Source organism: Molossus molossus, unplaced genomic scaffold, assembly GCF_014108415.1.
Source record: "Molossus molossus isolate mMolMol1 unplaced genomic scaffold, mMolMol1.p scaffold_m16_p_15, whole genome shotgun sequence".
Classification (NCBI taxonomy): Eukaryota; Metazoa; Chordata; class Mammalia; order Chiroptera; family Molossidae; genus Molossus; species Molossus molossus.
This window is the reverse complement of record NW_023425350.1, coordinates 59,677,453-59,692,198: the sequence shown is the minus strand read 5'-3', so window position 1 is coordinate 59,692,198 and position 14,746 is coordinate 59,677,453. Positions and strand designations below refer to the sequence as shown.

Genomic DNA, 14,746 nt, shown 5'->3' with positions numbered 1-14,746 from the left:
AAGTCAAATCTTCTTTCGTCACCATCTATTTGACCCCTTTTACCCTTTACTACCCCCAACCCCCTTCCCTCTGGTAACCATCATATTGTTGTCTGTGTCTACGAGTCTTTGTTTGTTTTTCTTGTTTGTCCATTTCTTGGTGTCTTTTGATACATAAAAGTTTTTCACTTTGATAGTCCAATTTATCTTCCTGGTTTGTTTTTTTTTTTTTTGCTGCCTATGCTTTGGGTGTCACAACTAAGAAACTATGGGTTTGATCCAAGGTCATGAGGAATTAAATCAATGTCTCTTCTAGAGGCTTATAGTTAGTTCTTACATTTAGGTCTGTGTGCATTTTAAGGATTTTTTTTAAAAAAAATACAGAGTGAGAAAGGGGGTTCAAATGCATCCATTTGCATAAAAACACTCGGTTTGCACAGCACCATTTGTTGAAAAGATGACTTTTTCCCCAATTAAATTGTCTCCTTGCGGGAGGGGGGGTACAAAATTGGTCATAAATGGATAGGTTTATTTTCAGGTGTGAAATTCTGTTCCACAGACCTACCTGTGTACACTTTGTCAGCACCATGCAGTTTGGATTGTTGTAGTTTAGTAGTATGTTTAGAAATGGAAAAGTGTGAATCCTTCCATTTTTTTTAAAGCTTTTTTTGGCTATACTTGCTTTCCACATGAATTTGAGGATCAGTTTGTTAATTTTGGCTAAAATGGCGGCTAGGATTTTGATATCAGTAGCACTGAATCTGTAGATTAATTTGGGAAATGCTACCATCTTAACAATAGCAAGCCTTCCCATCTGTGAACACTGATGTCTTTCCATTTATTTAGGCCCTTTCATTTCTTTCAATGATGTTTTGAAATTGCCAGTATACAAATCTCCACTATTTATATATTAGTAAATATCAGTACTTTTTTGACTATTAGGCAAAATACTAACAGTCTAAGGTGTTTTATAATTATAATGAGGATAGAAATAAAATTTGTTTAAAGTTCACGTTCTACCTTAGAAAACTTTTTATAATGTCACATACCTATAATTTTATATGAAATATTTTACATAAATACTCAAAAATATGTATTTTTATACATGAACTTGTTTTAGTTAAAAACAATTCTGCAACAGTAATTTAAGATAGGCAACCAAAAAATACAAGACACCTGAATTTAAGAGATCAGCTATCCATCACAGCAACAGCACACAAAATTCCTTCCCAAGGCAGCCAGGCGTCAAGATAATTTCATCAGCTAAATAGATCTATCTCAAATTATTCAAGAAAGCTAGAACAGAAAACAGCTACATGCTGCTCAGGGATATCTTGGCTCAAACTTATGATATTAGTATTATTGTAACATACTTATTTGTGTAATTTTTTACAAAATCAAAGAACTAAAATAATGTTAACCACATTTTTAAAAACTAGATTTAGTGATTCAGCATTAATGAAAACATCTTGCAATTCTATGGCTTGACACTTGCTACTAATTTCACAATTATATTCAATTAGTGTTCTACAGAGAAACTCCAGGCTCTCAACAGTAAATTTATATCATCTATAATATCTGAGGGTGGATCACAGAATTTTGATGTGATAGGTTCGCTAAGGACAAATCAATACTGATATGTATGCATAGAGCCTAGACCAGATGAATCATTAGTTCAAGGCAATTCGCCCATTTTCTTAATTTGCAGAATCGTTGAAAGGTTTTCATTCAAAGTAACCATTCTCCCTGATAAAAGAAGATCATACAACTAATACCAAAGTTAACCTTCCCTTGAAGTCTGTAAAAGATCTAGCCCTCCCCCAAATTAAATTCTGGGCCAGACAGAGTATTTCCAAAGCTTCTTAATGGTTCAGAACCAGCTGTTGTATTAGTATTTAAACATTCCTAAAAAGCAATGCTGAATGTAAGGTGAAGATGGTATGTAGAATAACACCTTCAGTATGAAAACGATGACAAAGTAATGCTTAAAGTATCAGATAGCCAAAAAATAAAGTCATGTAGATAAACTTTAGAGAGCTTAATATCATGAATATTATCTCAAGCATGTTATCCTGATCATTAGAAGACTGCTCACTCAACTCAGTCCAAGATCTAGGAAAGATACGGTCCATGCTAATGAAGTCACATACAAAACAAACAAACAAACAAAACACTGTAACTATTCATAAAGGCCTAGAAAAGTATGAAGTAAATATCTGAAAGTGAGGATATAAAATCCAGGTATATCCTGCTTATTCCAAAGAGAAAGGTTCACAATTATACCAATACTGGTATAAATATAATAATGTATTGGGGGCAATAAGAAAGAGAAAAATACTGAGAATAATTTTTAAAACAAAAAACTGTGTTAGACCACAGTACAGCATACTTTATATATAACCAATTATTCACATTAAATCTAAGTTAGAAGAAAAAACAATATTTTAATTTAAAATTTGAAGAAAATTTAAAGAAAATATATTAGTAATATTTCATTATTTTCATATTATGTGCATATACAAGTACACACGTACATACATTTGAGCCATGAACTGAATGTCTCTTTTTAACAAATGTCATTACTTTTTTCTTTCTTTATTGATATTAGAGAGAGAGGAAGGGGAAAGGAGAGAGATAGAAACATCGATGAGAGAGGACATCAGCTGGCTGCCTCCTGCATGCTCCCCACTAGGGACTGGGCCCACAACCTGGTCAAATGCTCTGACTGGGAATCAAACCAGGAGACCTCTTGGTGCATGGGTCGATGCTCAACCACTGAGCCACACCGGCCGGGCCAAAATGTCATTAATTTGTAATGTCCTTCAGTATCATAAATTTTTTCTTCATAGATAAAGCATGCCAATGGAATGACTATGAATTAGGAAGTTGCTACTTCTCTCTCAAATTATATTAAATTAAATATTAGTATCAGTTAAAATGCCAAGGGTGTTGTTTACGAAATTTGATAACCTAGTTATCATATCCTTTTGAAGAAAAGGTACAAAAATAGACAGAAAACTTTGGAAAGAGAAAAGCCATCACTTACTGGATACACAGCATACTGTTAACCTATCGCTATTATGAAAGTACATTACTTTGGGAACAACAATAACAATCTTTAGATATAAATAAGTCCTATAAATTATAATAAGATAAATAATCCACTAGAAAATCGTAAGTAAACATATGAATACACTTATCACTGCAGAAGCAGAACATTAGGCCACCTGGCAAAGAAAGAAAGAAAGAAAAGAAAGAAAGAAAGAAAGAAAGAAAGAAAGAAAGAAAGAAAGAAAGAAAGAAGGAAGGAAGGAAGGAAGGAAGGAAGGAAGGAAGGAAGGAAGGAAGGAAGGAAGGAAGGAAGGAAGGAAGGAAGGAAGGAAGGAAGGAAACCTCTTCAGAAATCAGAGACATAAATTAATATAACAAAAAGATACCATTCTTACCTATTCATTGATAAACTTCTCCACTTTTAAAATAATCTCACACTGGCAAAGGTTAAGGGAATATGTAGTTCCAGATCTGCTGGTGGAGTGGAAATTAGCACTACCCCTTTGAAGGGTAATTGGGCATCAACAATTAAAATCTACATACCTCATAACTCCAAAACACAATTATCAGTCTACCCTTAAAACAAACTAACAAACAAAAAACGACTACATGTGGACAAGAAACCTGTATGAGGATGTTTACTACAACATTGTTTGAAATAGCATAATAACATGTCTATGAAAACATAAGGATTAAATAAATCATAGTACAACCACTCTATAAAATAATAGGCAGCAGTTAAAAAATAATGGTGTGTATATTTATGTTACCAGCTAAGCTATATGTGAAGTGAAAATGAGGTATAGGACATCATATTACTATTTAAGTAAATATAAAAAATATATATACCTTGCTACATAGACATTGACCACTTATATCTTTGAGGCACTCTCCAGAGGCCCCCAAAGTTAATCTCCTGCCACGACACAGCCCATTTTTGAAGGCAGATAGCACAAACATTTTGACTTTGTAGGCAGCCCAAAACTGGAAACTTTAATTCCAATCAATGTATTGTTACATAGAAATTAATGTAGAAGAAGACTTTTCATTATCCTAGGAAATGCTCAATATGTTTAGTTTAAAAAAAAAGAACACTATATATAATACCTATGATCTCAACTTTGCTTTAAAAAACTTCTAAATGATAAACGCAGACTAGGAGGAAAAACAAACAAAACAAAAGAACTAGAAATTCACTGGAGAGTAAGACTTCAGTAAATTTTATTCTCAAATTCCTTTTACTTGTTACTTTCTAGCTATTCTGCAAAGGCTATGTATTGATGCAAAAGTTTAAAAAAATGTTCTTTTTGAAACAATGTATCTTCTGTTACTACATTCTTGAGATACCTCTACAGACATGGTGTCCAAATATTTCCTGACTCCCAGTCTCTCCCCTTTACTCCAGTCCCACTTCTCAGTGCTGACTGAGAAGTTATCTGAGTCCCAGCTTCAGGTCTCCTGGGTGTGATTTCACCTCTCCCATTGCTGTGCTCATTAATCCCAGCTTCCTGCTGACTAAGCCCTGTCCCAGTTCCCAAACAAGGCAGGGCTGAATTAATTATTAATTAATTAATTAATACAAGGTCATCCCTTCTTTCATCTTGCTCCCATCCATCACTACAGCAATGCTTCTTTCTTGTTCTGTGTCCATCTGGACTTTAGACTCACACCACTGTGGAGTCAGTTACCAAACTGTACTACACTTCATCATGTTCTTTCTGGTATCACACTGTTCAGGTTCTTTCCACCTCTACTAGATGGTCAAGTCATGAGATCAAGTATGACTACATCTTACTCATACATAGATCCAGGGTTATGTCTCCCAAAACATAACCCGGGTAAGACTCTCCTTGTAAAACATAAAACAGTGTAAGAAAGTACTTGACGTATGACGGCTGCGTTTGTTTAACCAGAAATCTGTAGGATTTGTTCAAAGATAGAATGAGTTCAGAGACTTAATTCAATCAACTAGTACGTACTAAGGAACTAATGGGAGCCCAGGATGATAATGGAAATATTGGGGGGGGGGGCAAAAAACAGAATCCAAAGTGGTTAAAAACACCTTAAAAAAAAAAGGAGAATAATTACTGTTTTAGTTTCTGCTTTAACAAGCAAAACATGAAAATCTTCTTGCCTGAGGTCCTGATTTCACAGATGGGCAAACTGCAATCAAGTTGGCCCGCCTGGATTTCAGACTGCTGCCAACACTGACTTTTGCCTCCTGTCCTAACTCCATGGGCCCATGGGCCTGGCTCTGCTGGTCACTGTGTGTATGTTCTCCCACTTCGAACTCCTCCCTTGGCTCCAGACTCCCTCTCCTAGTTCATGCTGTGAATTAGGATCTGAGCGTCTTCATTCCTCTCTCCCTACAAACCTAGGGAGAGGTTTCTACTTCAACCTCTTTCCCAGAAAACTAAGAACATTCTGGCAGGTCTCTAAATCAAATAATCACAAACACTGCTGTCTGCTTCCCCAACACTCCTTTCCCCCTTCCTTTTCCTTAGCAGGACTGCCATTCAGCTCAACTATCCCTTTCACGTCCTCCACACAGCCATGTGCTTCGAGAAAACCAGACCCCTGCCCTGGCCCACAGGTGGACCCTGATGAGTCTAGCCTGTCATTCATGGTGTCTCCTTCCCCTTTGCTGTTGACTTGATTGGGGATGGCCATGTGATCTCGTCGGTGAGATTAAAGGTGAGGGAGGACTTTGGGCCAACGTTTCCTCATTTTTCTGGAAGAGACAATGATGCTGCATGATGTACTGAGAACAGCAGCCATCTCCCCACTGGCTGAGGGTGAGGTCTGGACACAGAGGGGGCAGAGTCCAGAGATGTGCAGAGAAAAAAAACTAAGCCTGGGGCTGATGCCTAGAGCTGCCTACTTCTAGATTTCTTATGTTTACAACTATTTTTTAATGTATTCCCTTTCCTCTGCTGCCAGGTTACACATAGTGAATAGCACATCTCTAAATATATATATATATATATATATATATATATATATATATATATATATATCGGCAGCTATGTTTTCTATTTCAAAAAATAACTTTAAAATGGGAAGCTGGTGGATATTTGGACTGGTTTTAGTTTGAAGCTATTACAAGTAAAGCTGGTATTAATTTTCATGTAAAAGTGTTTGTGCATATGTTTTAATTTCACCTGGGAGTGGAATTTCGGGGCTGCATGCTAAGAGTATTTTTAGCATTCAGGGAAACTGCCAAAGTGTTTCGTACAGTGTTACATTCCCACCAGCAAACTATGAGTGTGTTGGTTACTTCACATCCTCTCCAAAACTTGATATTGTCGGTCTTTTTAAATTTATCCATTTTAGTGTTTGTACAGTGGTAGCATATTATAGTTTTTATTTTTTCATTTTTTTTTCTTTATTGATTTTAGACAGAGAGGAAGGGAGAGGGAGAGAGAGATAGAAACATCGACGAGAAAGAACATCAATTGGCCGCCTCCTGCATGCCCCTCACTGGGGATCAGGCCCATAACCTGGGCCTGTGCCCTGACCCGGAATAGAACTAGTGACCTCGTGGTGCATGGGTTGACGCTCAACCAGTGAGCCACACTGGCCAAGCCATATTGTGGTTTTTAAATTTCATTATTTGGGGTGGGGGGAAATGGAGTAAAATGCCTTTTCATGTGCTCATTGGTCATTTATACATCTTCTTTTGTGAACTATCTCTTCGTATATTTTGTTCCTTTTTAGTTGGATTGTTTGTGTTCTTATTGAGATAAGAGTTCTAAATACAACTAAAATAATCAGTTTATTTTTTCAGATATATAAAGATACACAGGTCTAGCACATCATGTGTCTTTTGAAGAGCAGAATTAAAAAAAAATTTTATAAAGTTCAGCTTATCTTTTTATTATAATTTTATGACCTGTGCTTTTTTGCATCCTAAGACATCTTTGACTAACCACAAATCACAAAGATTTTTTCTTTTCAAAGTTTATATACTCAAAAGCATTTACAAATCTCAGAAACATTATGCATAACAAAAGGAGACAAAAATGAGTATATAGTCTATGACTCAATCTCTATCCATTTCCAGAACAGAACCTAACCTATAGAGATGAAAAATGAAGAGGGGAAGTTTATAGGACAATGGAACTATCCTATATCTTAATTGCAGTGGTGGTCACACAGGTATATTTGTCAACACGCACAAGTACTTTCAAGTACAAAAGTGCTTTAAATGGATGTAAGTTATATAGAAAACACACCTCAGTAAATCTGATTATAAAAAAAATAATGAGAATTTGGAGCTGGATTGATAGACAGACTGGTGATCACACAGTCCTAGAGGATGAGATTCAGGGGATGTGCAAGGCAAAAATATTAACCTTAGAGTATATGTAACTTCTTAAATAAATATCTTATTCTAAATGCATAAATGCCATTTAGTCTGTCAAAAAGAGTGACATTACTCAAACTAGCCAATGGTACTTTGGGCCAGTCTCTAAATGAAGGTAGCAACAGACTTGTACCTTCAGTCCAGGGAAGATTTTTAAAAAGGCAGGAGAGGGGGATGGGGACGTAACAAAAGGACATGTTTCTTAGTTCTCCCTTTGTCCAGAGACTCTGTGAAGCTAAACTTGCAATTTTCTTGAAAAAGGGAAAGCCTATGGTACTGAAGATGAAGGGTATTCTCATGTAGCAAACAGTTTATGTTTCAAAAGAAAGAAAGAAACAGGACACAGTGAGAAATAAATCATTATGCTTTGAAATTTTAAGGAATAATCACATGTAGAAAGACAGAATTTTATAGTCCGAAGACACTCTATGTATCATCTAGTCCAAGTCACCTAAACATTTAATAAATAAGCTTCCGAGAGTTTGAAGCATGTCTAGTTATTAATTAGTTGGTTGAAAACCTGGAGGAAGAACACAGGAGTCCTGATTCCTGATTCAGTGCTCTTATAAAATTATAATTCCTAGTGCAATTCTCTTCACAGAGCAGGGATTTAAAAAACTCCCATTGAATCAATTTATACTAAGTAATGTGCTTCTTTTTTAATACATAGAACATATAATTGAATAGAGGGATAAATGCAAATTCAGGCATTTTTCTTTTTTCCTAATGAGTTCTGTATAGACCTCTTTATGCCACTTCTGCATATTTGAGAGGGGCGAAGGGCACATTTCGTTAAATAACACAGGCAGGTATCAATGCCTAATATAAAAAATGAAGAATACCTGTAAACTCTCAAGAATTGTGGGCTGCCCTTTCCTAGAACTAGTTGAGGGCAATTAGCTCTTTCTAAGCTAGTTAAGGTACACTTCTACCTCCTTACTGAAAGATGGAGTAATGATATTTAACCACTGCTTCAGGCCCTATGAATTTCAGATACATGTGGATGGCTGGAGTCTCACCAAACTCTGGTCTAATCACAATTAAAATCAAATGAGAACATCAGATCCTTTGGTCATTTATGGAGTCATTGTCATTTCTGGGTAGGCTGTGGGAGAACCGGCATGTTTCCATCAAGAGTTCATAGCTGTAGTTGTGAAACACCAAGGTACCATTAAAAAAATAAATAAATAAAAGGATTGTGGATTTACTGCCTATATAGAATGAACAACATAAGCCCATTTACACATGAACATATCAAAAGTGTCCTATTAATGTTTCCAATAGCCCTTGGGATCTTATAAAATTAAATTATTTATTTTACCCCAACCCCAATGGCATGTCATTCATGTAATACAGTCCAGCAGCTCCCACAAGTGTTATGTCACGTGGCTTCTCCCAAAAAGTCAAGCAAAGAAAGTAGCAAGATACTGAAAACTAGCAAGATACTGAAAAAGCAACATGTGGTTTTACATATATGTTTTCCATCCATGATCTAGTCTTAAAAATGGTTAACTGAAAAAACAAACAAACAAAAATACATACATGTATATAGATATATGTGCCTAAATACACATGGTTTAAAATAATTGCAACATGGATTGTATCAGCATGTCAGCAAAAATATAGATAACACCTAATTAATCAGGCAGTTATAAATTTTCAGGTCAATAGATGAAACCAAATTAATTCATTAAAAAAGTGTTTTTTTCTTTATTGATTATAGTGAGAAAGGAAGGGAGAGAGAGAGAGAGAGATGGAAACACTGATGAGAGAGAACATCAATTGGCTTCCTCTTGCATGTGCCCCACTGGGGATTGGGCCCACAACCTGGACATGTGCCCTGACCAGGAATGGAACCAGTGACCTCCTGGTGCATGGGTCGATGCTCAATCACTGAGCCATGGCCGGCTGGGCAAATTAATTCATTTCATCTCATCTTTACTCCACCTTTCTGTTTGGCCATTACCTTAATCTGAGTTCACAATTGCTTATTTCAGTCTTGTTAATGCACACTGGATTCACAGCTACAAAGTAACAGTCTAAGAGCCTTTAAACAAAGAGGCATAAAAGTCCCATAAAATAAATCTTTATACAGTCAGACCATTACTTTGCATTTTTGATAATGTGTTGCAATTAATAATTTCAAGGAGTTACAGAAAGCATCTTTGTGGCTGAGTTAGAATTCACCTCCAAGTTAAAATTCATTTATGGAGGAAAAAATGTCTAAAAGTAAAATTTGTCAAAAATCACTGGTGCTTTAATATGAAACTGATAGAGGTAATACATTTGCAAATGTTTTGTTTAGATCTGCTGAATCTTTAAAACAATAGAATATTGAGGAAAATATCAAAATAGAAAATAAAAGTGCTACAGTCTATGGTTTGTTATACTGCTAACTTTTCAATCTACATTCATGTTCTAACTATGTATCCTAAGACAATACTCATGAAACCAACTTTGTATAATATTAAAATAAGAAAAATAAGAAAATAATAAATATAAGAAAAGCATTTGTCATGTTGGAGAAAGCAATGAAATTGTGTCTATTAAAAATGGATTAAACATGTGCACTATAAATTCTGACATTTGTTATCAACAGGCATAATTTTCTGGAAATCTTTTTTTTTAATAAAATAACTTAATTATATCACTTATGCTATTGGGTAAATATTTCATGGATATATATTTCAGAATAGTTCATGAACACCAACCAAAAACAAAGGTTTACCAACAGAATTAGCTAGTGAACAACTGCCATCCACACTGAGAAGATACTTCACTTGCTCAGAACACAGTTCCAGACAGACCCTCTCTCCTCATCTACCTTCATCTCCCCATAAAACACTTGAAAGATCATAATCATTAAAAATTTTGAGCCCCCCCCCCCCAAAAAAAAAAACACAAAACAAGGGCTGGTGGTAATTGAGAAAAGTCGACAATAAAGTGAAAATAAAATTTCAGAAAATACAATTACCCTAACAAACACTAGCTTCATATATGTCAACCTAAAATAATGCTGGTTAACCCTGACGAGTTTGGCTCAGCAGCTGAAGCACAAGGACTGAAGGTACTTGGGTTCAATTCCCAGTCAAGGGCATGTACTTGGGTTGCAGGTTTGATACCTGGCCCCAGTCAGGGTTGTGCAAGAAGTGACCAATCAATGTGTCTCTCTCACATCAATGTTTCTCTCTCTCTCTCTCTCTCTCTCTCTCTCTCTCTCTCGCTCTCTCTCTCTCCCCCTCCCTCCCTCCACTCTATCTAAAGAAATCAATGGAAAAATATCTTCAAGTGAGGATGAACAAAAAAATAATAATAACTATAATAATCCTGTTATTCTTCTTCAAGATATAGTCCTGAAATATTCATGGGTTGAGGTGAAATAAGAGAAAGCTGTGAGAATCATATTAGAATAATAATATTCAGTCACAGTTGGTTAGATAGGTCAGCTTTTCTTTATGCCTTGTAGTTTAAAGAAAAGAATAAAAACAATACTCTGGGTCCATCTTGTGACACAGACCTTGCATTCCTACATGTCTTGGGATGGAGCTTTGCGTAAAACAAAGAACTTAAACAAGCTCCCCTCGGTAGAACATTCTATGATAAAATAGACCTCACACACAAGAAGTTGTGTTATCCTAACTGATACTGCAATTTCTCTGACTATATATATCTAATACTTTTTAATGCATTCACCAGTATGTCGAAAATTCCAGTAACAGTTTTCCCAAACATACCAGGCTTCTTCCCTCTCTGCTTTTCCAGCTGTGGTACCCACCCTGCAAGCAATTCTTCTAGGGAGTCTCTGTCCAAGCTTAAGTGCTACTCCTGAACAGAATCATTCCCTGGCTTCAGAAACAGCTGTCCTCTTTGGAACTCTTCTAACACTTGGTCTTCACTTCTTTTTTTCCAGTACATAATCATATATTGTCTTGGCTTGTTTTAAAATAATTTCCCCTATTATAATTATGCTTACTTAATACATGCTTTGTTTGTACCAAGTACTATACTTAACACATTTTACCCTTAAAGCAATCCCATGAACCAGACTCTACCTAGTTCCCATTTTTTAGATGAGGGAAAAGACTTATATAGTACATGAGGACCCAACACGAGTACTTAAATAGAGCATGCACTCAAATCTAAAGCTCCCTCCAAAGATCTTCTTTGCTACAGTGAAATATGACCTCATGCAAATTCCTGTTCTCCTCAACTAGAGTGTAAGCTAAGGCCAAAGAGTGTCTTTTACATCTTTCCAATGCCTCATACCACTTAGCATAGGGTTAGGCAGCTTTTAAGAGCTCTCAAGGAGGAAAGCACAGAATGTTCCAGAATATTTCCTACGGGGTGCACAAAATGTTCTGTTGGGCTTTATATATACTATGCATTCTTAAATGTCCAGTAAACTAAAGGCAAAAGCCTGTAGAAATAAGATTCTTCAGAAGTTTATCTTTATCTGTAAACTATATTATAGTAGGAGTAGGAGGCTGCTTCTGTATTAGCTGCTCATCTATTTCATATTTTATTAATTTTACTCAAGTCTCTCTCAAAGTCTTGTTGTAAAACAAGCCTTTTTTTTCAGTTCTTTAATAACCTGGTAAATTTTATTTTTAGTAAATGGATGAATATTTACAAAGGAAACAAACAAAAAGGCACCTTACTTCCCCTAGGAAGCACAATATTAAAAATTGAGGCATACACCGACATCACTCTCTGTAGCAAACTGCAATAAAAAATGAGCAGAGCTGACTGAAGGGCTGCCTCCTTCCCACACTCACATCTATGAAGCCCCACGAAGAAAGTGCAGCAGAGATACTGGGAGGGAAAAGACATCTGAAAGTAAATTAGAATAGTACTAATGTATTATATTCATCTATAATCGCTACCAAAGTTTTTACTAGTTTCATGGCATTGCAGGAAAAGGAACATCAGCATCAACAGCACACACTGCTATCTACAGCTGTGTTCATTATTAAGTAATGTAACCATTCAAATATAGACAGAGTTGACTGCAATTCTGTATCAGGATGCTGGTAACACTCATAATTCAACTAAACTTCTGTCACATAGCTTCAGAGTCAGCCAAGCCATTAATAGAATTGCATTCCTACCAAGGGGAGTTGCAGCCCGGGGTGGGTCTATCATTCCTAATAACACACACTTCCTAAAAACTGATTCAGATGATTAACTGTATCAGCTCCTCAACAAATCAGCACTCGATCACTTGGAAAGGTAATTCTCTTTATCCCAACTTCTACTTCACATTCCCATAAAATGCAAAAGTGCACATTGTACTACTGGCATATAATAATTTAAATGAAAAGAAAAAAATCAATAATTTGCTCCACAAAATAGTTTTTTTTACTGGCAGCTTCATTGAATCCACCATTAAGTTTAGTCCCTCCCCACACACTTATTAAACATAAAACATAGCTATTCTACAGATATTAAGATTTTTTTTGAAGGAGACTATAGGGCAAAAATACAGGCTGCTAAAGACTCTGTTTTTTATTTTTACTTATACTGTTTGTTGGACCTTTCTGAAATGATGAATATACTAAACATTCTGAGGCATGGCTGTCCCGCTATATATAAATAAACTTTGCAGCAGCAATGCTTGTAAAAAGAAAAACTGCCAAATTACTATTAACACATATAACTGAAGGGGTTGGAGTGTAAGCTAAAGAAAGCAAAGTAAAATATATTATCTGATGCAAAAGCAACTGAAATTTTAAATAGTTAATAATGATCCCAGAGCTCATTCAACTTTTCCATCGATGTAAACGGCAAAGAGAATCACACCGTATGTTTCTCTCCTAACATCTTCACAATTCCTGTAAGGTGGAACAGAGGGGGTAAAATCATCTGCTAAAGGCTATAATGCACCCAATGCTGTCAAAATGGTATATTTATAAGCCTGTGATGTATAACCTCATCACTCCCAAAGCTGCCTATCCATTGTCCTCTTTTAGAAGTTAACCCATAATGAACAAAGTGCATCTCTGCCACCCTTCTGCTCCCTGTTTTCCCAAATCAATCTACCTTAGTGTTTTATGTGCTGATGAAAACATTCCACTAATAATAGTGTGGTGCACACGCATTAAAGTTTAGAGAGTTTCCGCCTTTGAAGTAGACAGAGACAAGGACACACGGGTTCAATGCCAAGCCAAATGTTAGGCGGGTGGTTTGAAAATGTCCATCCAAACAGGCCCAGGGGGAAGGACACACGCGTCCACTGCCACCACCCTTCCTCTCCCCTCCCCTCTTTCTCTCTTGTTCTCTCTTCTTTCCTTGTGGCTTCTCACAGAGACGATCAAAGCAGGGAAAGCTGGATTTTAAATTAGTGAGACACACTCTGGGAATATGTAATTCCCAGCAGGAAAAAAGAAACTGCTAAAGAGGGGTGTGGGGGGTTGTTGGCAACACGTCGAAGTAACAACCCTCCCCACCCCCACCCTAATACAGCACAAATCCACAGATTCTTCCTCCAGCCTCTTTTCCTTCCAGTTCCTAGTACTCTTTCCAACTTGACCCTTAATCCAAACAACGTAGGGACCTGCAAGATATCCTCTGTGCAAGAGTGTGTCTCCCAGGATATGTGCCCAATTTTCTGGAAGCCCCTGAATCTGGACAGTTTAGCAGGCAAGGGATCTCCCATCTGGGAAGGGGTGAAGAAAGGGGGTGAAAGAGATGGAGACAAGAGGAGAGGAATGCAGAGCTGCGCTCTAGGGCGAGCGGCAGAAAAGAAGACAGGGAAAAAAGAAAGGGTGGAAAGGAAGTGGGGCTGGGAAAGAGGAAGAAAGGGATGAAAGAAAGGCTGGAAGGGAGAAAGGAGGGGAGAGGAGAGAGGGATGTTGGGAAGGCTGAGGGCGGGAGGGTTGGAGAGCTGGGAGGGAGGGAGGATGGAGAGGATAGGAGGGAGTCTGGGAGGGAGGGAGGCAGGCAAGGATGGAGGATGCTCTGCTCGGGACTCACCTCTGTGGGTCGGTGGGAGTTTCTCGCCTCCTCCTCTTTCTCGCCGGTGCCTAGCAGCTGGAGAGGTACTCACAGAAGGGCTGGAGAGGCGGCGGCGGGGACAAGGGCAGCAGCTGCTGCAGCCGCCTCTGGCCGAGGTGCGGTACCTCCTGCTCCGCCCGCCAGCCTGGGTCTCCGCCTCACTCGAGGCTGGAAGCGAAGCCGCTCCCCCCGCCCCCCTCCCGCTCCGCGTCCTGTCCAAGCGCGAGCGGCAGCGGCCCGGATCGCCGCTAGGGGAGGGAGTCAGTGCGCAGGCGCGGCCGCTTGCTCGCACGCGCGCCCCCGCGGCCCCTGTGGCTCGGCGGGGCTGGAGGAAGCACGGGGGCTGGCGGGAGCGCG

At 37.8% G+C, this 14,746-nt stretch overlaps 1 protein-coding gene across 1 annotated transcript in view; it reads right to left on the bottom strand.

The window, feature by feature from the left end:
• The window catches only part of LOC118630561 (catenin alpha-2-like), a 411,139-nt gene extending 396,635 nt beyond the window's left edge, over positions 1–14,504 (bottom strand). Inside the window, exon 1 of the mRNA XM_036262427.1 lies at positions 14,369–14,504. The gene's annotated coding sequence lies outside the window, so the exon portion shown is untranslated. The remainder of the gene's footprint in view (positions 1–14,368) is intronic.
• Between the last annotated feature and the right edge of the window lie 242 nt (positions 14,505–14,746).